General features: G+C 47.4%; 1 long non-coding RNA gene across 1 annotated transcript in view; it reads right to left on the minus strand.

Annotated features, from left to right (window-relative positions):
* LOC119390383 (uncharacterized) overlaps positions 1–26141 on the minus strand; it is a 53437-nt gene that overhangs the window by 15984 nt on the left and 11312 nt on the right. The gene's annotated exons all lie outside the window — the stretch shown is intronic.

The following is a 26141-nucleotide window of genomic DNA, read 5'->3' on the forward strand; positions in this document are numbered from 1 at the left end:
TTAACGTGCACCTAAATCTAAGTACACGGGCCTCAAACATTTTCGCCTCCATCGAAAATGCAGCCGCCGCGGCCGGGATTCGATCCCGCGACCTTCGGGTCAGCAGTCGAGCGCCATAACCACTAGACCACCGTGGCGGGGCCACATTAGCATATGCAATATAGCGTGGTAGAAGAGTAAAATAAGCACCAAGCGTCGCACAATGCGAATTCTGTAACCAGGCGTCACACAATGCGAATTGCGCAACGAGTAGGTTGTTGAATGCTTCCAACCCATTACAAAGGACTCTGCCATAATTCTTCATCGTCATCAGGCACAGCATCAACAAAGTGCGCATAATGCCTTACATGCGTTTAGCAGGTACCAACGCTCTCCGTAGAATGACGAAAAATGGCACAGTGCCTGTTGCCCTACTTCTCAAAAATTACAATGATTTATAGCGTAGTGGGTTCCTCACAAGTGCACTTGTATTGGTTGCCAAGGAAGCCCATAAGCGCATGATCCACTTCCTCGGGGTATCAGTAAAATTCTTCCCCCCCCCCGTCTCTCTCCCACGTCAACGTATGTTATACAGCATGACGGGAGAGGGAAATAGTGACCGGGCGTCACCCAATGCAAATTACGTAACTGGTGGGCCGTTTAAAGATTCCAACCCATTACAAAGAGCTGAGCCATAATTCTTCATCGTCATCAGTCGTCGCGTCAACAAAGTGCACATAATGCCTTACAGACGTGTAGCAGTTGTCTCGCTTCTCCGCAGAATGAAGAATAATGGCTTAGTAGGTGCTTCCCAACTTCACAAAAATTGTGATTTATGGCGTAGTGGGTACCTTTCTAGTGTACTTGTATTGTAGCCCCAAGAGAGCTTAACGGGCTCTAGAAACGCCGCTCTTCCAGCTTTCGCTGTGACTGTGCTGCGGTTTCAGCGCAGGCCTGGCGTTTTTTCTTGTCTCTAGCGAGCTTTGAAGGAGTAGTTCAAGGATCGATATTTTTGATGGTATATCTGATCCCAAAGCTGTATTCTTAAACTTAAAAATGCAGTTTTCTTTGAAACTCGAAATAAAAGAAAGCATAATCCCGTTGTTTACACGTACTAGTGATGTCGATGTGCTGAATTTGCTTGGCAGTCATAGCTCCGTGCTTGGCAGTCATAGCATAAAGTCATAGCTCCGTCGAAGAAATGTGGCGTTTCCTTAAGGAACTGAAATTTCGATGCGTTGCCCAGTACATATTAAAAAACGAAAGATTAATTGCGCGCAGCTGGGAGCCCGGGTTGACACCTCGTTCGTAAGCGGCGTAATTTTAAAAAAGGGAGAACTAGGTACAAACGTCATACAGCAAACGCTAACGCAGGAAAGACAACCCAACTACGCGCTATGCAAGGAAACGGCATCAAAAAAGCGCAATAGCCCTTTAAGAACTTGAGACTAAAACACTTTCTTCTTTTGTCCCCTGATAAGCTTTGGCGATACTTGTCACCGAAAAAGAAGTCGGTGCCGCGTCTATCCGTCGGTGATGTAGTACTAGATGAAAAACTTGGAATAGCTGAAATATTTATTACATATTTCTGTTCTGTGTTCACTCAGGATAATACCAACACTCCAAGCATTTTGCATCTCGAAGAAATACAGCCCATAGACGTCATATCCGTCAGCGAAATGGGTGTCCTGACGCTCCTTCTGAATTTAGACATCAAAAAGCACCTGGTATTGATGAAATAGCGGACGTGTTCCTAGTAGGCTATGCCGAATTCTGTGCAAAGTATTTAATTATGTTATATCGCAAATCACTGGCTCGTGCAGAACTTCCTGAGGATTGCACATTTGGTAAAATTCCTCCGATACCTAAATCAAACGACCGTTCATCACCTTGTTCATACAGGCTTATATCTATTCTATGTACTGCAGTGAAACGGCTTGAACATGTTATATTTAAGCACATATGTTGCTTTGTTGAGAACAGTAATCTTTTTGACCATCGGCCACGGTGGATTTCGTGAAGGAGTATCTACAGTAATCCAACTAGTCACAACAATACATGAGCTTGCTTTAGCGTTTAGACAGACATATTCAGGTGGACAATATTATTGCAAATGCGCTGATTACTCTTGACAAGCGACGCCACCTTCTTGAAATTCTCGTTGATGGTTTACCTGTGACTGCTCTCATTGATACCGGTGCGCAGATATCCGGCATGAGCTCAAACCTCCGCCGCCGCCTCCAAAAAGTTCTGACGCCCGCGATTGCTCCTACCGTCCGTATAGCCGATGGGAGTACTCCTGCTGTGCTAGGAATGTGCACTGCTCGAATCACAATTTTTGATCATCACACGTCATTTCTGTTTGCTGTACACGAAAATTGCCCTCATGACCTCATCCTTGGCATTGACGTTCTGACCACGTACGCTGCGCTTATCGACTGCTATGCAGGACTTCTTCGGCTAGAATGACTCCCTTCGTTCTCAGATACCGCTCCTGCCGACCCACCTCGTCTACGATTCCTCGAGTTTCTTCGACTTCCGCCGCAAGCCGCAGTTCAAGTCCACCTCTCGCCATTCCCACCAGTACCCGATGGTGATTATGTTGCTGCCCCAATTCCTGACGTCGCCATGGGACGCTATGTCGCGCTCTTCAACACGGTGGTGACAGCTACAGCCAATAGAACTTCGTTTCCCGTCCTCAGTTTTAGCTTTTCGGCGCAAGTTCTTCCTCGCGGCGTGCCACTTGCCCATCTGACACCACTGACCGACCATACAGTTTCCGCTTTGACCACAGATGCGCCACCAGATTTTTCATTGCCGTCACTCTCTTCACGTTCCTCTGGCGACCACTTCGCGCCAATGGTATCAGAAGAGCTCACTTCAGAGCAAGTCTCTGCTCTTCGCCGCCTCCTCGTTTCCTACCAGGACATCTTTGGCTTCGGCGAGTAATTTGGGCCAGACATCCGTGGTCACCCATCGCATTGGTACCGGTGATGCTCGACCCATTCACAGACGGCCATGCTGTGTGTCAGCCCCGGAGCGTGTTATTATACAACGGGAGGTGGACAAAATGCTTCACAAGGGCATAATCGAACCCTCTTCAAGTCCCTGGTCTTCCTCTGTTGTCCTTGTTAAAAAGAAGGACAATAGCTGGAGATCCTGTGTTGACTACTGCCATCTCAACCATATTACCAAGAAAGATGTCTATCCTCTCCCGCGTATAGACGACGCACTCGATTGCTTGCACGGCGCCAGATATTTCTCGTCAATCGACCTGCGCTGAGGGTGCTGGCAGATCGCTGTGGACGACCAAGACAGAGAGAAGACTACCTTCGTTACTCCAGATGGACTTTATTAGTTTAAAGTGATGCCTTTTGGCTTGTGTAATGCTCCCGTCACTTTCGAGCGCATGATGGACTCCCTTCGAGGGATGAAGTGGGCCATCTGTCTTTGCTATTTCAACGATGTTATTGTTAAAACCATCTCACTCGCCTGTCCACCGTGCTTGATGTTTTCCGACGCGCTAACCTTGAACTTAATTTGTCGAAATGTCACTTTCGACAACGACAAGTCTGCGTACTCGGCCATCTTGTTGACTCTGCGGGCGTACAACCCAACCCTGGGAAAGTCCGAGCAGTTCGAGACTTTCCCACACCCCGCTCAGCCAAGAACGTAGTTTCCTTAGACTGTGCTCCTACTTGCGTCGTTTTGTCCAGAACTTCGCCGACGTAACCCGTCCTCTGACCTGCCTACCGAAAAAGGATGTCGCATTCACCTGGGACCAACAACAAGCGCACGCTTTCTCAGCACTCGTTGCCATCCTCACCAACCCGCCGCTTCTGGCACACTTCTCACCTGTCTGCTACTACGGAGCTTCGTACCGATGCCAGTGGCCACGGTATAGGCACAGTGCTTGTACAACAGCAACAGGGCATGCACCGCGTCGTCACGTACGCAAGCCGCCTTTTGTCGCCATCGGAACAAAATTATTCGATAACACAACGCCAGTGCTTAGCTCTCGTCTGGGCTATCACAAAATTTTGACCGTACCTGTATGGCAGACAATTCGCAGTTATTACAGACCATAATGCGCTTTGCTGGCTTTCTTATCTCAAGGACCCCACGGGACGCCTCGGTCGCTGGGTGCTGCGGTTACAGGAGTACACATTTTCTGTCTCCTATAAATCTGGACAACTTCACAAGGATGTCGACTGCTTGTCTCGGCACCTAGTCGATCCCCCTAAAGCGACGGAAGCTTACCATGAAACACTCTTTCTGTCCATTACAGACTTCGTCAACATACTCCAGACTCCACTGCCTGAGCGCTCCCTACAAATGTTCGTCCTTCAAAACAACATTCTGCACCGCTACAACGCCCACCCTGACGGTGCTGAGCTTTCGCTCGTTGTTCCTGCGCATCTCCGCTCGGATCTTTTGGCCCAGCTTCATGATGACCCACTGCCAGCCATCTGGGGTGTCACGCACGTATGACCGCATTCGCCGGCGATTCTTTTGGCCCGGCCTCTACCGTTCTGTGCGACAGTACGTTCCGCCGTGCGACCTCTGTCAGAGGCGCAAGACACCTGCGCTATTGCCCGCTGGCCGTCTTCAGCCCACTGAAATCAAAGATGAGCCATTCTTATGAGTCGGCCTCGATTTTTTAGGATCTTTTCCCACGTCGGCCACCGGTAATATGTGGATTGCCGCCGCTACCGACTACGCAAGGTATGTCGTCACACGAGCACTTCCCACCTGCTGCTCTACTGATGTAGCCGATTTCATTCTTCATCACATTATTCTGCGTCATGGTGCTCCTCGTCAGTTGCTCACAAACTGCGGCAGCTGTCTTCTATCTAAAGTAGTCGACGACCTCCTGCGATCCTGCTAGACCCACCACATGTTCACTACAGCGTACCACCCAAAAACGAACGGCCTCACCGAACGCCTGAACCGTACCCTGACTGATGTGCTTGCAATGTACGTCTCAGAGGATCACCGAGATTGGGACATCAACCAAGCTTTCGTAACCTTCGCATACAACTCTTCGCGTCACGACACAGCTGGATTTTCACTTTTTTACCTATCGTTGATGCATGTAAGTTTGCCACATTAAGCCATCCAGCACCGGGTCCACGGTGCGTTGGAACGTCGCTGATGAAGAGCAAAGACGCAATGGCATAACCTTGCACTCAAATAGCCTACCTGGTGACTTAAAGGCAGTCTTCTCTCGGTCTCTCGTGGGCTTCTATTTATCAGTATCCGGTCTTCAGCACTATTGCGAAAAATATTTAGCCTTAGAGAGTCGGTGCAAGGCGCCGTTTGTCCGTTGGAGCGGATGTACACCTTTTTTCCGATTTTGCTCAGGCGACGGTGATGGTTCAGGCATCATAACAAAAGAAAGTGCCCGACTAATTCGTCAGAGCCCGTACCGAGTTTCGACGCGAGAACGCGAGACCGTTAAGGAAGAGATCGACGAAATGCTACGCGACGACATCATCCAGCCGTCGAAGAGTCCCTGGGCATCCCCCGTGGTGCTAGTGAAGAAGAAGGGTTAGGACTCTACGTTTTTGCGTCGATTATCGTCGCCTGAACAAAGTCACCAAGAACGACGTGTGTCTCCTTCCGCGGATAGACGACACCCTAGATCGACTCCACAACGCCAAGTACTTTTCACTTTTCGTCGATGGACCTCAAAACCGGCTACTGGCAAATCGAAGTCGACGAGAGAGACCGAGAAAAGACTGCCTTCATAACACCAGACGGCCTGTTCGAGTTCAAGGTCATGCCCTTTGGGCTTTGCTCGGCACCCGCGACTTTCCAACGTGTCATGAATACAGTGCTGGCTGGCTTGAAGTGGAAGACTTGCGTCGTGTACTTGGACGATGTCGTTGTGTTTCCCTCAAACTTCGACGAACACCTACGGCGGCTTGAAGCTGTACTTCAAGCAATAAAGAGCTCCGGACTCACCCTGAAGCCAGAAAAGTGTCGTTTTGCGTACGAGGAGCTCTTGTGCTTGGGATACGTGATAAGCAAGTCCGGAGTACGCGCTGACCCGCAGAAGACAGTCGCCATCGCTACATTCCCGCCACCTGCCGACAAGAATGCTGTGCGTCGATTTCTCGGCCTGTGCGCCTATTACAGGCGGTTCGTCAAAAACTTTGCCTGCATCGCCGAGCCACTTACTAACGTTACCAGGACCGTCGTTGAGTACCTGTGGGGAGCGCCGCAGGAGGAAGCATTTCAAGGACTAAAACGACGCCTCCAGACGCCTCCGTTACTCGCGCATTTCGACGAATACGCACAAACAGAAGTGTACACCGACGCAAGCAATGTAGGACTCGGCGCTGCTCTTTTGCAGAGGACTGACCGATTGGAAAGGGTAATCAGCTACGCTAGCCGATTCTTCGAAGCCAACTATTCTACGAAAGAAAAGGAGTGCCTTGCCATAATCCGGGCTACATCAAAGTTTCGCGCCTACCTTTACGGCAGGCCCTTCAAAGTTCTGAGCGACCACCACGCCCAGTGTTGGCTAGCCAACTTGAAGGACCCTTCAGGTCGTCTCGCACGATGGAGCTTGAGACTTCAAGAATTCGACATAACCGTCGTTTACAAGTCCGGAAGAAAACACTCTGACGCCGACTGCCTGTCTGGTGCCTCTGTGGACCCGCCGCCGCAAGACGACCAGGATGATGACTACTTCTTGGGAACCATAAGTGCCGACGACTTCGCTGAACGACCCGGAACTCAGAGGCTTTATGGAATACCTCGAGGGCAAGAACGCCGCCGTTCCGAAAGTGTTCAACCGAGCACTGGCGTCGTTTTTCTTACGCAACGGCGTTCTCCAAAAGAAGAACTTCTCACCACATCGAGCCAAGTACCTTCTCGGGGTGCCTTCAGAATCGCGACCAGAAGTCCTCCAGGCCCTGCACGACGACCCGACAGCAGGACACCTTGGTGTTTCCCGAACGCTGGCAAGAATACAGGAAAAGTACTACTGGCCGCGCCTTGCCGCCGACGTCACTCGTTGCGTAAGGACATGCCGAGACTGTCAGCGACGCAAGACACCGCCAACAAGACCAGAGGGCTTTCTTCAGCCGATAGAGCCACCTCAGCGACCATTCGAGCAGATCGGGATGGACCTCCTGGGGCCGTTCCCAACGTCGACTAGTGGTAATAAGTGAATCGTCGTAGCTACCGACTACCTGACCCGCTACGCCGAAACAAAGGCCCTACCTAGAGGTAGTGCCACCGAGGTAGCGAAGTTCTTCGTTGAAGACATCGTTATGCGCCATGGCGCCCCAGAGGTCCTCATCACCGACAGAGGTACGGCTTATACTGCGGAGCTAACTCAGGCGATCTTGAGGTACAGCCAGACAAGCCACCGCCGGAGCACAGCCTACCACCCTCAGACCAATGGCCTCACCGAGCGGCTAAATAAGACCATCGCCGACATGCTGGCCATGTACGTTGACATCGAGCGCAAGACGTGGGATGCCATCCTTCCGTACGTGACCTTCGCATACAACACCACTGTGTAAGAAACGACGCAGGTGACGCCTTACACGTTGGTCTACGGAAGGAGCCCAGCAACGACGCGCGACACAATGCCGCCAATGGCCACCGACGAAGACAATCTCGACGTCGCTGCCTGTTTGCAACGCGCCGAAGAAGCTCGACAGCTCGCCCTCCTGCACATCAAGAACCAGCAGAGGCTCGACAGCCGCCACTATAATCTTCGACGACGCCACATGGAATACCAACCCGGTGACGGTGTGTGGGTTTGGACGCCGATACGCGGTCGGGGGCTTAGCGAGAAGCTTCTTCGGCGTTACTTCGGGCCATACAAGGTGCTTCGACGTCTCGGCGCTCTAACCTTCGAGGTTATCACGAACGGCATTACGAGCTCTCAAAGGCGCCGTGCACGATCTGAAGTCGTTCATGTCGTGCGTCTTAAGCACGACTGTTAGCGAACCTTAGGACTGTACCTTTTGCTTTATTATTGTAATTTTGCTTGTATTTATTGCTTGTTGTAATTTATTTGTGTATGCGCTTGCTTTTCTATGTTTTGTCACAAGCATCGGGACGATGCTTTTTCAGAGGGGGCAATGCCACGCCAGCTTCATGTTTTCTTTTGATGTATTCAGATTTGACCAGCAAAGACTACCAGCAACGCTCAGCGCAAACCACACATCATTGTTCGAGAAGCTTCGCGATTATTGTAGATCGTTTTGTTAAGATTTCGCGCAAGACGCGAACACTCGAGCTTATTCTAGGCCTTGCGCGACAACCAGCGATAACGCTGGAATGTTCGACGTCACATGTACAAATGCCGACGCGCTTCACCGCTTGCAGTTGATCGACGGCCAACGCTCTGTTCGCTGTCAGTTCATTGCTGTAGTTTGACTTTCTGTTTCCCGGCCACAAGTTCGGCCAAGTAAACAGTTTTATCTTGAACACGCCGACTGCTGTCTTCGTCGACGTCGCGATCACGTGACAATATTTCGCTAAGCAAGTACCAACTCGGCCAACAAACAGTCTTGTTAAAACCAGGGAAGGTGCCTCTATGCTGGAGGCAATGCATCACGGTAGGTGCGCAAAGCTTTTGGAGGGCGGTGGGACAGGATCAATACATCGACTGAGAAGAAGATGGCTTTCGCCTTCGAGTCGTCTTAAGTGAACGCATAAGGGACCCTGTGAGTTCTTGAAATGTGATGGTAGCGCATTCGGCAGCCCCTGTGGCACACTGTAGGCTTTCTTCCCGCAACATGGGCAAATGAAGGACTATTATGGGGTGTACAATAAGTTCATGTTTTGTAGCGTTAGCTACACTTGCCTAGCCGGAGGCGGTTTTGCGTGGATGGTCATGAGCCGTGCTGCGCATGCGCGAGGATTAGTGATGTCACACAGCTCCGTCACCGCAGCTGGGATCGCACGCGCTCTCCGACACGGCCGCGCGCGGCTCGCCGCTGCTGGTCTGCGTGTTCGGGAGGAGTGGCGTCGTAGGCGCTGCAGACACGCTGGGGCCTGCGCGCGCGCAGACTCCGCCACCGCCGCGCGCGGCTCGCCGCTGCTGGTCTGCACCGCATTCGAGTGGAGTGACGTCGTAGATATAGACACACTGTCGCCGGCGCGCGCGAGCTATTCGCCTTCGCTGTGCAGTCGCCGTCTGACACTGCGCTGGGGCCACTTGATAGCGCCTCTGACTGGCGTTTGCAGGTGGGTAACGCCATGGAGAAGGAGAGCGCAAATGCTGCTCGACGGCGCAGAAGAGCCGAGAAGCTTATCTCATCGGATCCCGAAGTAGTTGCCTGGCCATTAGCGGTTCAGCGTACGAAGAAAGAACAGAAGAAGGGTAAAAATCCTAGACAATCTGGAAAGCTAAGAATATTCAGCTGAACCTTTGCTAACGCTACGTATATCCTGGCATAGCCGAGCTAAGCCACTGCAAATTTTTCTGCCATGGTTAAATTTCATATGACGGTTCATATGACGGTTCATGTTTTTAACGCTGCGTACTCACGTGGATATGCAGATGCAGGTGGCCAAGAAAACTAGCAACATTAAGCAGGAGCTTTTCATCTTCGAAATTTTGTCCCCTTGCTTCGCGAATCAACAATTTTTTGCAGCCGAATACTTCACGCAGTGACCCTACGCCTAGCATAAGCATGCGCGCGAGAAGTCGCAGTAATATAATAGCAGAAATTTTTAAGGATTGTGAAGAAGGTCATTGCTCTTTTTTCGACACCGGTATCGGATGAATGAGACAGCAATGTACCACAAGGGAAGGGGTTACTCTCGGTAAAGCGGAAATATCGCTAGGGTCAACTTGTTTGTCTTCAAAAGAGTTAAGCTCAAGTTCAATGGCTCCAAAACTTCATTTATTAACTTTTGTCAGTATCTACAAACAGAAGTGACTGACAATCTCGCGATGTATTCCGTGCAGAGAATAAATATCTACGATAGTAGTTACACATACGTAACTTGTCAGTGTATCTGTAAAAATGCAAGCGTCATTCTGTAGAAGCTTCCTGTTGCGCGCCTCCATTATTTGAGCCGTTATTCGCAGCAGCAAACATTCTACTGGATAACGAGTTATGCGATTGTAATATCAATTGTCGCTAGTATGACTACCGATAAGAAATTAAAGCAATTTTTTTATTCCAGTAATATGTAGTAGAAGTCCTCAGATATGTTCTTTACGATACACACACCCAACACATATTTGACAAGCATGAAGTTATTTGACTGCATGAAACTGATTGCCCTCGACTTTTAAAGAAGCTTTATTAGATGAACAAAAAAAGAATCCATCCTTTATTAAAAACCTTGTTCAGAAGAACGCATCGCCTTACGTTGCACATGAGAGGTAAGTGCACCATTTTACAATGAATTACAACAAAAAAATGTTAAAGAACAATTCACCAGTGTTTTGAATTCTCACAATGAACCTGGCATAGGTATGTGTGCTTTTATGTCATCTGAATCTACTCGGCTTAACCATCACGACTAGCATTGCAATTTTATAGCATTGCCTATTTCACATGCACGGATCAATTTAGTCTATAGCTAATTTTATACATTTACATTATGTTCCATTTTTTTGTATAGAATGTTTTGGGATTGCTCAATGCGCGACCACTCACCCTGGACAACTGTTTAATTTTCGAGTATATCCAGTTCTTGTGCGTTTTTGTAAACTTGTGTACTTTTTGTGTACTTTTGTCTAAAATTCGTGGCAGCTCCGCGCTTCCCACGTCTTTTGGTGATAGGGGCAGGGTGTTTTTTCAAAGTGCAATAGCAGGGCTGGACAGTGTCGAAGATATATCTACTTTAGATACTATTTTACAAATTTTTGGAGCATGTTATATGTCTGTGATAATACCTTCGACAGGTGGAGTCATTATCTCTACGGCACATCGTACGAAGTGTACTGCATTTTACGATACAAGATGCAGCTTTGGCAGGTGATTGGGGGGCATTTACCAAATTGAGACGGCTCCTTTTTAGTGCAGAAAGTCACACATTATCATTTTTTTCTGATTAGCAAACACAAATGACTTAATGCGCATATTTGGAGCAACGGCGACAGTAATTAAGAAATTTTGAGTAATTTATTTGTGAATTGTACCTGCTATGTGGAATGCTGAAACTTCAGAAAAGCAAATGAGCCAATGCCTATAGCATACCCTTGTGCTCTCTTTAAGCCTCAAAAAGTACGTGCTGAACTCTTTTTATCAAATATATCGCTCTTTTAGCTAACATGTTCATATCAAATAAATTGCAATACAGGCAGGGATATTCGCCAAAATTTCCGAAGAAGTCGCCGGACTTTTCTGAAATATTCTTGTTCTGTTCTGTGCAGACACCTGTTTTCTAGAACAGCAATTCATACCGCTGCAAACTTGAGCACCTACATTGTGCTCGGCTTAAGCTGCTCCGTTTATTGCTAAATACAGGCTTCCCCGCTCTGTATTGCCATTCGAGATGAAAAAAGCAGGAGCTGAAGAACAACGTAATGTTTTGTTGAACTTATTTGGTGGGCAGTGTGATCTTCGTCGTCACTGCTGACGTCTCTTAACGCCTGTTTTCAAGTCACGTGATTAAAGAAAAACAATTTATTATACAATATCATGGCCACTTTCAATGAACTGCCTACGCATTCGCCTTACGAGTCCAGCTGTCTTCTGTAATATATTTTCTTCCGGCGGGTTTCTTTTTACTATTTCATTATATTCAAGTCTCGGGGCCAAAGAGAGGGTAACCTAGTTTTTATTTTCGCTTGCATGGGTGGTTCATCATGATCAGAAAGCACAATTGTTACCTTCTACACGATTTGAAGCCGGTACAGATGAACAGTAATCACTGGCGAATTTTCTACCTTAACAATTTATGCGGATCATGGGTACGTTTGAGCCTGTAGTCTGGCTTGGCGCTTTGAATCATTAGAAAGTTTGTCATTTTGGTTTAAATATTTTGCGCTTTATGCAGCTAGCGTTCCCTCGATCGTGGCTTTTGGATATGCTTTCATACCTCCGCCGCATATTCAATATATAAACTTTCGTATGCCGTTGCTGACACATCTGCGAACATTATGGTTTATTGTTATGTCTGTGGCAATTTACGCATATCGTCCACTGTCAGCATCCTAGTGACTTTGGGGAGTTAATCGAAGTCTTGTCGTATAAGTTTTTTCTCGTGGGACTGTTTAGAAGAAAATATAACCAACACGATGCCTCAGTTTAGAGGTAGTTTTCCTAATTATACTTTTACCTATTTACACTCTACTTACTTGCGCTGTTTGCCATCATTTATTCAAATTTCCTGGAAAGTTGATAATGCTCTTCTATTTTTTTTCGAGATGCTCATATGAAGAAGATTTTGATGCCAAACACGGGTCATCTGGAATATCTTCCTGACTGTCTTAGCACGTAGCTTTTGAAAGTTCCTATCGTACATGTGACAGGGACTATTGAGCGCGGACAGTTAGACAATGATAGCAGCATCATCTTGCATGACAAAAACATTGTCGGCTGTTACATGTTTGTATATCGTAAGCCTTCCTCTCTGTAAAGCCTGGGGGTATATTAAATAAATTAGTATGAGGAAGTAAATAAATAAACAAATTTTCTGGGCGATGCAATGCAAAGAGCATTAATCTACCGTGTGCTACTCTGCTGCAAAATTTAGCATTGAACCATGGAAGTTAGGCCACGCCGCAATGTCGTTTGGCAAGTGACTAATACAGAAAGAGCATACACTGGGGTGCTGTTTTCTAGTTATCTCTCGCTTCTGTGTTCGTCCGTGGTCGAAATTGAATTGTGCTTCGCTTATTATAGAAGATGAACTATCCGAAATTAACGTTTTAATGAACCTACAGCTACTTGAAATATGAGAATTCCCTTTTAGGCAGGCTGCTGGGAAGTAGCTCGCACAATTTTTTTTTGTGTCTAATAGCTGTACTATATACCATGAGCTGCGCGTAGTGCCGTCTACTAATGCCGATGAGTAAAAATATAACCACAACGCCTTAGAGTCGGCTTATAAGAATTCAAATTTAATAGAACATGTTCAACCCGTTAGGGATCACACAAAAAGAAGCTATAAGCAAACGCTAGCAAAACATAAGCCGATTTATGATGGGAATCCAGTAAGGGTGTATCCACACGACGGACCGAATCCGTCTTTTCCGCGGCGGACGGCGCATCACGTGACCCCGCGTCACGGATTTGTGCCATCCGTGGCGCGTCCGCGGACGTCGCGGACGGAAAATGCCAAGCTCTTTTTCGCATTCGGATTCGCGCGGAATAACACAACAGATTCAGCCGAAGGTGCCATTATCGGTCTGGCAACAAGCGCTGCTTTTTATTTTTCTCGTATGGAACTCCATCTTCAACTTAAAAGAAACTCTGCGCCGTAGACGGAAACATAAAAACCTTCAATAATATTGCTAGCGATGAATGCGTTTTCGACTTTCAGACTGCTCGCGCCATCTAGAGAAAAAAGGAACAAGCAAGCATTCGCACATTATTATGACCTCTGGGATTTGGTAGCACTCGCGCTACCGCAGATCACCGAGCTCATGTTCTGTTAATAGAGGCACTCGCTAAGCCTACAGCTCTCAGAAAACGAGTACGGCGCTCGGAAACAGTACCAAATTGTCATGAATACGTTGCCGGCGAAGCTTGAGGACACAAACCTAAAGCCGACACAATCGTCAGTTTAGGACTAACAGGCCGTGCAATGCGCGGCGAAGAGCTTAAAGATTCGAAGCGGGCAGCTCTCGCTTCAGACAGTGCCGCCATGTTTTTTTGCTGCGGCGCGTCCGTCTAATCGCTTCGTCCGTCGTCTGGATGTGCTTTCCAGCCGGACGGGCGGCGGAACGATCGTCCGCGGACGAGATGTCCGCGGATAAGTCCGTCGTGTGGATACACGCTAAGGGTGCATTGTGCCGTTGGTAAACACGGCAGGAAATAATTGCCGATTGCGCATCGTATCAACATTGATCTTATGAAATCCTCATTGCCCCATAGGGTGCTGCGCAATAACAATACAATATGCTGTTTGAATGCCGAAAATAATCTCGTATGTTACTAGAGGATATTCGAAATTCAGGAGGCCTTCATAAGGAAGAGAAGTTCCGGAGAGCAATACATTAGCCTACTTGGTGGAAGTTCCTACTTTCTTCTTCTGCTAAAGGCAATAATTGGAACAGAGACAGGAAAACGTCGCATGTAATCCGTTGTAGTCGTCTCTCTGTCCCGTTCTTGTCTTTAACGCGAGAATAAACTATGAATTTCACAGAAAAAGTTGGCAAGCAAGCTACGAATTTGCATCATCTACAACAATGGAACAACTATGACGAATTAAGTAATGTGTCGAGGTATCTCAATAGGCAAACAGAAGGTATCGCGTCAGATAAATTTATTCAGCTAGTATCTTGCATCATTATGCCGATACTATTACAAAATATCTTTGCCCTGCCCTGTGCAGCAGTGGCAGCTTTTCCTCCCTGTCTACCCCAACCTGCTGGAAAAAAGAAATTCAATTCAGCTCAGTATCGACTAGGGGAAGTAGAGAGCTTTACGATATGCAAAGGTCTCTCATAGAGAGGTGAGGTAGTAGAGAGTCGCGAATGAGCATCGTGGCATAGAAAGGACTTGCCTCCCAAGTGCTAATGGACGAGGATACACGCATTCCATGGGGTGCGCAGAGGCAGCACAACGCCGTCTCAAAAAAATGGACGACAAATCTCCAGAAAATCTCTTTGTGCCTCAACATGAAGAATTAAGAAGACCCTATAAATTATTTGTGCACCATCACATACTCAGAGGTCGTCCGTCAGCGTAGCTGTTTGTTTTGATAAGCTTCATCAGGACTTTGAATGTTGTACAATGAAACATTGCACTTTAACATTAATTACCTAAGACAAGTTTTTTCAATCTAAATGACCAGATACATTTTAAGTGACATCGATAACAAGGGAGTTGCTTGCTACTGACAGTATGGTCAGGCCTGTTTTTATAATTTCTGTCAGGAGTTAAGTTATCAAAACACCTCATACATCCTCAAAGTAAAAATGTAGGTACCCTACTATAGCTGGTATTCAGGACATTGAATGTTGGATTTGGCGCTTAGATAGATGTAACATATTATCAGGGTCATTGTGATTTGAAGATTTTCTTTCGGGTCTGCTTTTCCTAGAGGAAATGATGTACACCGTAGCGCATGAAGATATAATTTTCGCGATGTCTTCTGATATGATTTACCGTACAAATATGTTTTGTCCGTATCGCGTTTTGTATCGTGAACACTGTCGCCAGTTTTCTCCACCTTGCAAAATTGACGAACCCAGCCTTCACAGACACGTACTCAAGATAAGTTTTGACTTTTCTTGTGTACGAGTTTTGAATCAAAGGCGTCACATGAAACACACGCTGGGTGGTCGTCAATGCTAGCGTGTGTGGTCGTTAAAACTTTTCTTGTGTACGTGCATTTCAAGGCTGGGTTCGTCGATTTTCTAAGCTATGTACCAACAGGCCCAACACCAGACTTTTCTCCACCTGTTTCGCGTGAGATGACCACCAATTTTTATGCTGTTTGTGAAGGTCGCAGATTCATTCTAAGCTGACTGATGTTCTCAGTGGAGCTATGTTCTCAAGTATGATGTAGCACCCTCAAAAGTTGTGTTCACGTAAGCACAGCGAAGCTCTCGCTGTGCTAGAGGTTACCGTACGCAGCTGAAAGGCCGCCGATGCCGCAATAAACACCTATTGAATCGAAGTCGTTAGAACTCTAAGTCACGGGAACTTCCTTTTGGGCGGAGGAAACCTAGTATGTTGCTTGACGATGAGGAAGTGATTCTTTCATAGAACGCTTCTACCTGTATCTCGATTTTTTCGATTTGTTTTCCTACCGATTCTGGGAGCTGCCGCTCCCTTCATGCGAGAAAGGACGAAGAAGCCTCCAAGGACTTTCCTGGCGCGCAACCGTCACGTCCGGCAGTGTCAAGGAAACGTGGGAATGCCTCAAGCGGCACGGACAGCGAGGCTACGGAGTTCTACTCGGACAGCTTCGACTCATCGGACGACGACTTCACGGTTGTCATGAGCCGAAATGCAAAAAGAAGACTGCTGCGGACATCATCGTCGGCAAGTGTATCCACCGTGAAGACTACACCACAGCGCTGGCCGCACACTATGCTCTTCATGGCCATAGACCCTGCGGCCAATTTACGACTGCTAAACAGGCAAGTCCTCTCTGCATTTCTCGAGGGGCTTGTGCCAAATGAGATCAAAGACGTGAGGATAAACTCACGGAAGAATGTCCTGGCAGTAGACGTTCTGCACCGTAGCACGCTGCAAAGCCTACGGAACGTGACGGAAATCGACAATGTCAAAGTGAGATCAGTGATCCCCACAGGCTGTAACGGCAGTGTTGGCGTCATTTATGACGTCGACGTTTCCATCCCAACTGACGACTTTCCTATTTTTATAAAGCCAACTACAGAAGGCGCCCTCATCACGCACATCGCAAGGCTCGGCCACTCAAGTTGCTTGAAGCTTGTGTTTGAGGGAGACAGCCTTCCGTCACACGTAAAAGTTGGCCACGTTCGCCACCAAGTCCGTCCATACATTCCGAAGCCCCTTCAATGCTACAAATGTTTCAAGATAGGACACGTAAAAGGTGTCTGTACCAACAATGCTGTGTGCCCGCGGTGTGCTGAACCTCATTCAGAAGACGTCTGCCAGGCAACTGTATTAAAGTGTCCTAATTGCCATGGTGCTCATGAAGCGTCATCTAAGGATTGCCCGCGAGTGCGGAACGAGCGGGCGGTACTCAAACGTATGGTGCGCGACAATTCAACGCACAGAGAGGCTGCTGCTACTGTCAGGCGACGACGGCATCGCCACAGAAGATCACGAAACGTCGCATCTGCCTCTAGAGATTCGCCATCTACCGCCAAAGCAACTGGCCACCGATCATCAAGCGTTGCAAAGACGGATACAACGAAAACAAAGGCAGGGTCAACGCTCGCACCTCGTGAAGAGTGGCCCTCACTTTCACGAGCGCAACCTGATTCAGAGTCGCATCGGATCCCGCCACCCTCGATGTCTTCACGAGCCGCTGATGCAAAGACGACTGATGATCGACAGGTCATAGTCATGTTGCAATCCCTTATGAGCGCAATGCGCATTCTCTTGAGCAACATGAAGACCCCGTCTGCACAGAGCGCGTTGCAGGTGCTGGACACTTTGAGTCCAGTGCTTGCAGCTCTAGGGTAAAACCATGGCCCGCGAGATGCTATCGTTTCGAGAGGAGGTCAAGAATTCATCTGTCTTTCAGTGGAACGCAAGAGGGCTTAAGCCGCGCATGTCCGACTTCAGACAGTATGTATTCACCAACCAGTTCCCTATCGTGGTGATTTGCGAGCCCAACCTGTCAACTCCCATAAGACTATCCGGATATGAATGCTTCATGTCCTCCACCCACGGAGAGTGCAGCAAGGTTGTTATGTTTATACGCCGCGACTTGACTTACGTTCATCACCCAGTACCACCTGGCGAAGGCAACCAATACGTGTGTCTAACAATGAAGAAGAACAAGATCACGTTCACAATTCTTGGAGCCTACTTATCTCCATCAACTCGTCTAGATTGCGACCGCTTACGCGGAATTTTGACATCGACTCCCCAGCCGTGGTTGATAACTGGCGACTTCAATGCCCACCATTACTTATGGGGAAGCTCCAGGGTCAACACTAGAGGGAAACAGTTGGTGTCCTTTGCCTCTGAATACGAACTTTGCCTCTCGAATGATGGAAGTCCTACTTATCTGCGTGGACCAACGTACAGCAGTTGCCTAGACCTTACCTTCGTTTCACGTTCGTTCGCCAGAAGAGTTCAGTGGTTTTCGGATTTGGAAACACGGGGTAGCGACCACATCCCTACTTATCTGAAGATTGAAGGTTTATCTAGCTCCAAGTGCACCAGAGTCATCCAGTGCACCGACTGGCCAAAATACAAGTTAATCTTGGAGGACTGTTGTGACGGCTCACCCTTCAACCTGGTGGACGCAATGAAGAGTGCACTACAGACTACCACGCGTTCGCTTTCGATGAGTTCAGCGCGCACCGATTTTGACATTGAACTCGAGAAACTTCGAGCAATTCGCCGTCGTGCGGAACGACGATATAGACGCACAAAGTCAAATTACGATTTGAGACTGGCTAGACGCACACAAAATAAAATACAGCGTCACATGAACAAGCTGGCTTCACGCCGATGGGTATCTTTTTGTGAGTCCCTGGATCCACGAAAGCCTTTGTCGCTTATATGGCGAACTGTTCGTGGTCTGCATACAAACTTCGGTCAACGCCATCCGTTTAAATCTTTGGCACTACATCTACAATGTACGGAGATGGCCGTCGCAGAATCTTTCTGTAAAAGAATTGCCGGTGAGGCAAATGCCGCAGAAACGGAGATGGGAACGCCCGACTGCCCACTAGCTTCACGTGATCCCCGCATGGAGTGTCCATTTTCTATGGAAGAACTAAACGCTGCGCTGGCTTTGTGTAGACGTTCTTCAGCGCCGGGACCTGACGGCATTACCTACCGTGCCCTCTCTCACCTAGGAGATCAAGCTCGGAAGGCGCTATTGTTGCTGTACAATGCCTCCTGGGAGACTGGTATGGTTCCACAGGAATGGAAGTCAAGTCGCCTGATTCCACTCCTCAAAGCTGGCAAGTCGCCTTTGGACATTTCCTCCTACCGCCCGATTGCGCTAGCTAGCTGTGTGGGAAAGGTAATGGAAAGGATGATCCTCACGCGTCTGGAATGGTACTTAGAATATTACGAAATCTATCCAGATGCTATGGCCGGGTTCAGACGCGGTCGCTCGTCAATAGACAATGTGGTTGACTTGGTGACATACGTCCAACATCAGAAGGCCTGCAAACGATTATCTGCTGCTCTGTTTCTAGACGTTAAAGGGGCTTATGACAATGTCACCCACGAAGCCATTCTAAGCGCGGTAGAAGCAGTAGGACTTGGTGGCAAGATGTATATGTGGGTGCACAGCTACTTGCAGAAGAGATCATTTCACGTGCAGACAGAGAATGGCCCGACACCCGATTATTACGGTAGCCGAGGAGTCCCTCAAGGCGGAGTGCTAAGCCCGACATTGTTCAACCTGACGCTCATTAGACTAGTCGACAACTAGCCAAGCAGCGTACGACTTTCCATTTATGCTAACGACATCTGTATATGGACGTCAGCTGTGACGCGGCTTCAACTTCGCGCTCGACTTCAGAAGGCAGCCACAGTGACATCGCGCTACCTGCGTAATCAAGGACTCGAAATCGCAAGTGAAAAGTGCGCAGTCGTGGCATTCACCAGAAAGCCAATGTCCGCTTACGGCATATCAATCAACGGCCAATGTGTATCATCCAGCAGGAGTCACAGGTTCTTGGGAGTCATAATCGACAGAGACCTGTCTTGGACCCCTCACGTAAACTATGTGAAAAAGCGGCTGACTGCTATCTGTCACTTGTTCAGGTTCCTCGCAGGGAAAACTTGGGGAGTGTCTATACATTCTATGCTACAGCTGTACCGGGTATTGTTTATTGGGTTCCTGCGATACAGCCTACCTGCAATATCCAATACCTGCAAAACTAACCTTCGTACGATACAAAGCATTCAAGCTCAGGCTCTTAGGATATGCCTTGGTTTACCACGCTGCTCTTCAACAGCTGAAACCATCGCCATTGCCCAGGACTACTCAATCACGACAAACATCACCGTTGAGACCATGCGCACTTACCTCAGGCAATATGCCAGGAACCCTTCCCACCACCTGGCAAGCCTCGCTGCTGAAAGGCCCCGCACGACATTTAGTGCAACTGTCCATGCCCATCGCGCATCGTTTACATCAGGGTATGCGCCTGCTGAGAAACGGGTGTTTCCTCCGTGGTGCTTGTACCTTCCACAAGTACGCCTAACAATTCCAGGACTGCAGAAGAAATCGACTTTACCCGCCCCAGCACTAAAACAATTGAGCCTACTTTTCTTCCATGAAACCTACAGTAACCACGTGCACATCTACACCGATGGGTCAACCACGGTGTCCAGTTCCGGTGGTGCGGTGGTCATACCAGCACGAGAAATCACCCTAAAACTCAAAATATCCCATGTGACTACATCTACGGCGGCAGAACTTACGGCTCTGCGTTGTGCACTAGAGTACATCGATTCGGAGAGACCGAGCATATGGGCTGTTTTCTCCGACTCGAAACCGGCGTTACAGTGCCTGCAGTCAGCTCTCCGACGCGGATGCCACGAACAGCTTACGTACGAAATTCTGAAGATTCATCACCGCGTCAAAGAAAAAGGCCACGAGGTTGACATTCAGTGGCTACCTGGTCATTGCGGGATCAGTGGCAATGTTTCCGCAGACAATGCTGCTCGCACATCCCATCAAGAAGAGACCACCGTTTCGATTCCTCTTTCTAGGACAGACGCTGCAAGGCAGCTTCGTCACCTGGCACGTAGTCTCTGTTTGGCGGAGTGGAACATGCCAAGTATAAGACGTACAAGACTCCACCAAATAAACCCTACGCTGGAACTCCGACCTCCATCCGGACTTCGTCGACGTGAAGCTTCGCTTCTGTGTCGGCTTTGGTTAGGAGTTGCCTTCACGAAGGCATACACAACATTAATTGGAGTGACCGACAGTGCAGCATGCGAGGTCTGCAGTACGGAGGAAGACATTGATCATCTGCTATGCCGCTGCCCGCGATTTGCCTCTGAACGACGAACTCTTTCTGACGCGATGCGACGATTGGACGATCGACCGCTCTCCGTGCAGATGCTGCTGGAGCACCGACCCCATCGCTCGGCGGCCCACAAGGCAGTTAAAGCACTTTTGTGCTTCTTAAGAACTACGGGCCTTTGTGAACGCCTATGACTGTTGTACAGTGCCACCGCCACATACGTGTCAGCTCATTTATTGAGCATTTCCTTTTTTTTTCTCGCTCCCCCTCTCTCTCTCTTTGTCTCTCCCATCTTTCCACTCCCCTTCCCTTTCCCCCGGCGTAGGGTAGCCAACCGGACTGCTGTCTGGTTAACCTCCCTGCCTTCTACCTTTTTGTGTTCCTTCTTTCCGACACCTGCTCCATGTTCAAATGATGTAGACCTCCGCCACATTAACTCCTGCCGTGACAGTAGCGTCCACACGTCACTTACTAACCGGCTCATATCTTGTTTTTAATGACTCCAACTGAAGACACGAACTCTACTAAGAGCGCTGCACTTGCTTTATCAGACAGCATTTTGTGATTGATTACGCTATCGAAGTAAAGTACACGATTTCCACCGCTGGCAGATGCTCATCCATGATTGAGATTGCGCATGTAGGCTGCTTTAGATGGCTTACTCAGAGCATCGCCTTAGGGCTTGCTAGCTAACATTGCATAGCTAAGAAGACTAGGTAGCATTGTAGATCTAGGTGCCATTTGGTTTTGAATATACTTTGTTTTGTAAAGGCATTTATTGAACACTGACGTAGGTGTCGACCAATGGATGGCTCAAGTGACAGGCCCCGAGCATGAGCGGCGTTCACGAGGAATGCGCGGTAGACAAAGACCCAAGGGATAGCGCAGGAGACTTTGCTTCACTGTAACGTTACTCTTCGCTACAATTTTGCTTTAATAGCTTAAGTTCATTGAACGAACCATTTTGCTTGTAACCACTCCCTTCCGTAATGAAGGAAAGAAGATTATTTTTAAGGGCTCGTTTTTCGTTGTTAGACACAATAATAATAAGAACTAACACACAGTTATGCCACAGAAAATAATGCCGTATTGTCCCTGTGGGTATGTTATTAGGTAAATAAATAAATAAATAATAAATAAATAAATAAATAAATAAATAAATAAATAAAGTGACTTGACTAATCGGCGAGGAGGCGTCATGTGCAATAGCAGCGTCGTGGAAGCGTGTCAAAGCTGGTGAAGCAACTGCACCAACAGCAGAAGCAATAGAGTGAAGACAAACGTGAACTACAGAAGCGCCGTCAGGCCGTTAAACATAAAATCACCCATTTTACATTCTCTATTTATATGATAATCAAGGTATAAAAAACCTAATTACTCCTGTCCTAATTAAATCCGCCTGTAAAAACGCCGGCTCCAGCGATACCCTGTGTTCACGAATTTCTCATCGTTACTGAATAAACAAACTCGCTAGCCGTAAGTCCAGCTACAAAAATCTACAGCGTTGTACAGGGAGCGCCCGCTATAAGAATCACTTTGTCATGATCATCGTAATCATAATCTAATTTTATGTACTTCGCAGGATGGACGCCTTTCCCAACGATCTACAGTTGACACAGAATTGCGCGTGCTGATTTCATTTCGTGGCTGCTAGTTCCTTAGTTTAATCCCGCCACCTAACTCTGCGCTGTCCTCGGCCGCATTTCCTATTTTTTGGTATTCACGCTGGCGCTGTTTCCGACCGCCGGTTACTTGTCTTGCGCATTACGTGACAGACGAGGTTAATTATTTTTCTCTTATTGCAGAGGCTGAAAAAGTCAACATTCTAATGCGCAAATCCATCAAAATCGCTACAAAGATACCTTTGCACTAAGTGCGGCATGCCGGACAGCTTCGTGACCTCATCTTCAAAAACCCGAAAGGGAACGAGTGGCAAAACTATTAAAAGAAGTTCGCACGAGCACGTCATTCTCAAGAAGCGCAAAAAGCAGCAACTGTACTGCAAGCGGCTGATCATGCAGTCGTCGCAACGCGTTGCAAGGTCGTCTGTTGTCGGACTCAAGACAAGCGTTACTGTGCATGCAGTCAGTTCTCCTACGCGGATGTCATGAACAGCTGAAATACGGAATTGCCTTACTTTACCATCAAGTCAAACGGATAGGCCAAGAGGTTGACTTCCAGTCGCTACTTGATAATTGCGAGAGTGGTGGCAATGACGTCATAGATGACTATGCTCGCGCATCAAATCATTAAACGCATTGAAATTCTGCTTTCTAGGACATATGCTGCAAGGTATCTTCGCCACCTGGGACGTGGCCTCACTGACCGCACGCTACAAACCAAACATGAGGCATACTAGATTACGTCAAGCGAACCCTTAATTGAAACTCCAATGTTCATCCGGACTTCAGCGCGCCGAAGCTTCCATTCTCTGGTGGCTTTAGTTGAATGTGGCCTTTCCGCGGCACGCACTACAATTAATTGTGAGAACAGACATTGTGGCACGTGAGGTATGGGACACCCGAGATGACATCGACAGTTTGCTATGCCACAGTTTGCTATGCCATCATACTTCAACGGAGGCCTTTAGAAATACCGTTAGGTTCAATTACGTACTTTTTAAGATATTAATTCGTTTTCTATGATTCTGTGAAGGTTCAGTGCCGACTTCTGTATTGGAGGCACGCTAGTGAGAAAATAGAGCTCTGTCGGATTAGCAAGTGACCTATTTGCGACAGCAAAAGCATCACTCTTGACGTGTTAATAGTCTTAACGAGCGAAAAAACGCACGAAGAAAGAAAACGAGTGTCAACGCCACCAAAAGATTCTAGCACCGTTTTGCGCTGGCGCCGTAGATTTTGACCCCGTATGCTAGTTCTCTTACGGCGAAAATCCTTTGCTTTTTTGGAAAGGGAGCCCGATCCTTAGCATTTATTTTCTTTACAGGTTAATGTAAATGTACCTATTGACAGACTAATAATTCAGATATTAACTACTGGAAGTATGAAGTGCTGGTGTATGCACGATTGCGCTATGACAAAGGTTAATTGTTGATCACATTCAATAAAATTAAGTTTATCCGCTTATAGGCATGTTTATTTGTCGAGGTTAATACCTTTTTAGGCGCAATTTCATGCTGTACCACAATACGGTAACATATCTATTATTGATAGGAAGGAACAGCGGGAAGGGCAGTGCTGGGCAGTATCGAAGATACTGCCCAGCACTGCCCTTCCCGCTGTCCCGTGATAGTATCTTAGATACTATCTTAGATACTCTTTGGGTATCTTGTATCTGTATCGCGATACGTCTCGCAAAATGAGTATCTGTATCTGTACTTCCGATACATGCAATATTGTATCGTGTATCTTAAGATACATGATACTCCTATAGGAACACCACCCTACGAAACAATAATCGCTGGCTCAATTCCGCTTCTCAAGCTGGTACTGGTGCCACTAAACCGCCTGAATAAAGCTAAGAGCAGCGACATATTTTTATCTTTCTGGAAGAGTCCACCAGTGAGGGCAGGCGATGAGGTGTGCGCGTCCGTTTTTGTGAGCAGAAGAAGGTGACAGCGCTTGCGCAGTCTCGACAGAACAAGCGCACATGCTTAGCTCACGTGCCTTTCGTTTTGTCCATTTTTTTCTTTTTACTTGTGTCAGTGCCACGACGCTTGCCCTTATCACTGTCCAGCGCCGCGTACCACAACGCGTGCGGCGATTATCGCGCAAATTCTGACGCCGCTCTCCTGCGTGGCGCTTCGTTACGAAATCTGAAGCATAGGGTTGCTTTGCGTCTCGTGGCTTTCACACATCAGCGATTTGAAGGATTTTGTGTATGTGTGTTCGATTTTCTTGCGATTGACTTGCGTGCGAATAAGATCCTAACTATACCGATGCTAGATCTGATGGAGCACGCGTTTACCTGACAGAAGATATCTTCGTGTACCCTATCTTTTTCTTCCTGCTGTCGATCGAGTCCAGACCGCGGCGGTCGCATTTTCGATTGAGGCGAAAATACTTGAGGCCCGTGTTCTTCGATTGAGGTGCACGTTAAGGAACTCCAGGTGCTCCAAATTTTCGGAGCCCTCCACTACGGCGTCCCTCATAATCTCATCGTGGTTTTGGGACGTTAAACCGTACGAATAATTATTATTGTCTTCCTTCCCAACTGCAGGGTAGCCTACAGGGCTCAGCCCTGGTTAACCTCCCCGCCTTTCTTTTATTCTTATTCTCTCTCTCTCTCTCTCTGTTCCTGCTATCTTTATTCAAAGAGTTTTTCAAATCATAATTTGATTGTGAGCTCAAGCGCTTTCTTACTTGTTCTTCTCTTGCATCCCGTAGATTACCTAGGGCTCTGAACTGTTTTTCTTCCGGTCTGGTCACAGCAGTATGTCTCTTGTAACGTGCTGCTAAAATAACCTCTTTCTCCTTTATTCTTACTAATTGAACTGTCTACTTTATTTCTGCTACTGTTTACACATTTATATTTCACTTGAGTTTACTGTTCTGCCAAGGCGATCTAAAAAAATGTAATTATGTAGGCGCGCACTGAGTATACAGTACCAAACATCCTGCTTACTGCTTAGAAAAACAGTGAAATTGAGTTTGCACTATAATAAGGGAAATAATTAGGAGCCATATCCTAAAGCCATTAGGAAGGAAATTCGAGAAACATTGCTATACTAAATGATCCGTTTTTCTCATGAGCGTCTCAACGAGCCGTTTCGGTCAATTTTTCATGGGCACTAAATCTTTTTATTGTCTTACATTAACAGGTAAGTTGACGATACTTCATGCTTAATTGCCATATAGATATCAGGGGTGCCACCTGTATCCTGTTTCAATATTTATTCACCATGAATGTTCGATACAGAACGGTTTTTCTATTTTATTTACCTATATTTGTTTTTCTTTTTGAGGTCTCCCTAATTTTTTTTTTTTTGCTATTACTAATCACCGGGTAATCGGAGCTATAGGTGGCAATAGCGTGAATAGCAGCGGTGTCCTGCCATGCGATCTTATTTCTTTATTTTGGTGTGATCGGATTGAAACCTCAAAAAAATTTTAGCAGCGCTTGGCTCAAGCCGCGCCGCGAGGTTTCAAAATGTTCGAGATTGTTTCAGATTGTTCCGTTAAGATTACGTGCGAATCCCAGCCGCGACGGCCATATTTCGATCGAGGCGAAATGCTAGAGACCGGTGTACTTAGATTTAGGTGCACGTTAAAGAACCCCCAGGTGGTCGAAATTTCCGGAGCCCTCCGTTACGGCGTCCATCATAATGATATCGTGGTTTTGTGATGCAAAACCGCAACAATTATTATTAAAAATATGCGCAGGACGCGAGCGCTGTAGTTCATTCGGGAGCTTACGCGTGCACCAGCGGCAATGC

This window comes from Rhipicephalus sanguineus, chromosome 4, assembly GCF_013339695.2.
Source record: "Rhipicephalus sanguineus isolate Rsan-2018 chromosome 4, BIME_Rsan_1.4, whole genome shotgun sequence".
NCBI classification, from domain to species: Eukaryota; Metazoa; Arthropoda; class Arachnida; order Ixodida; family Ixodidae; genus Rhipicephalus; species Rhipicephalus sanguineus.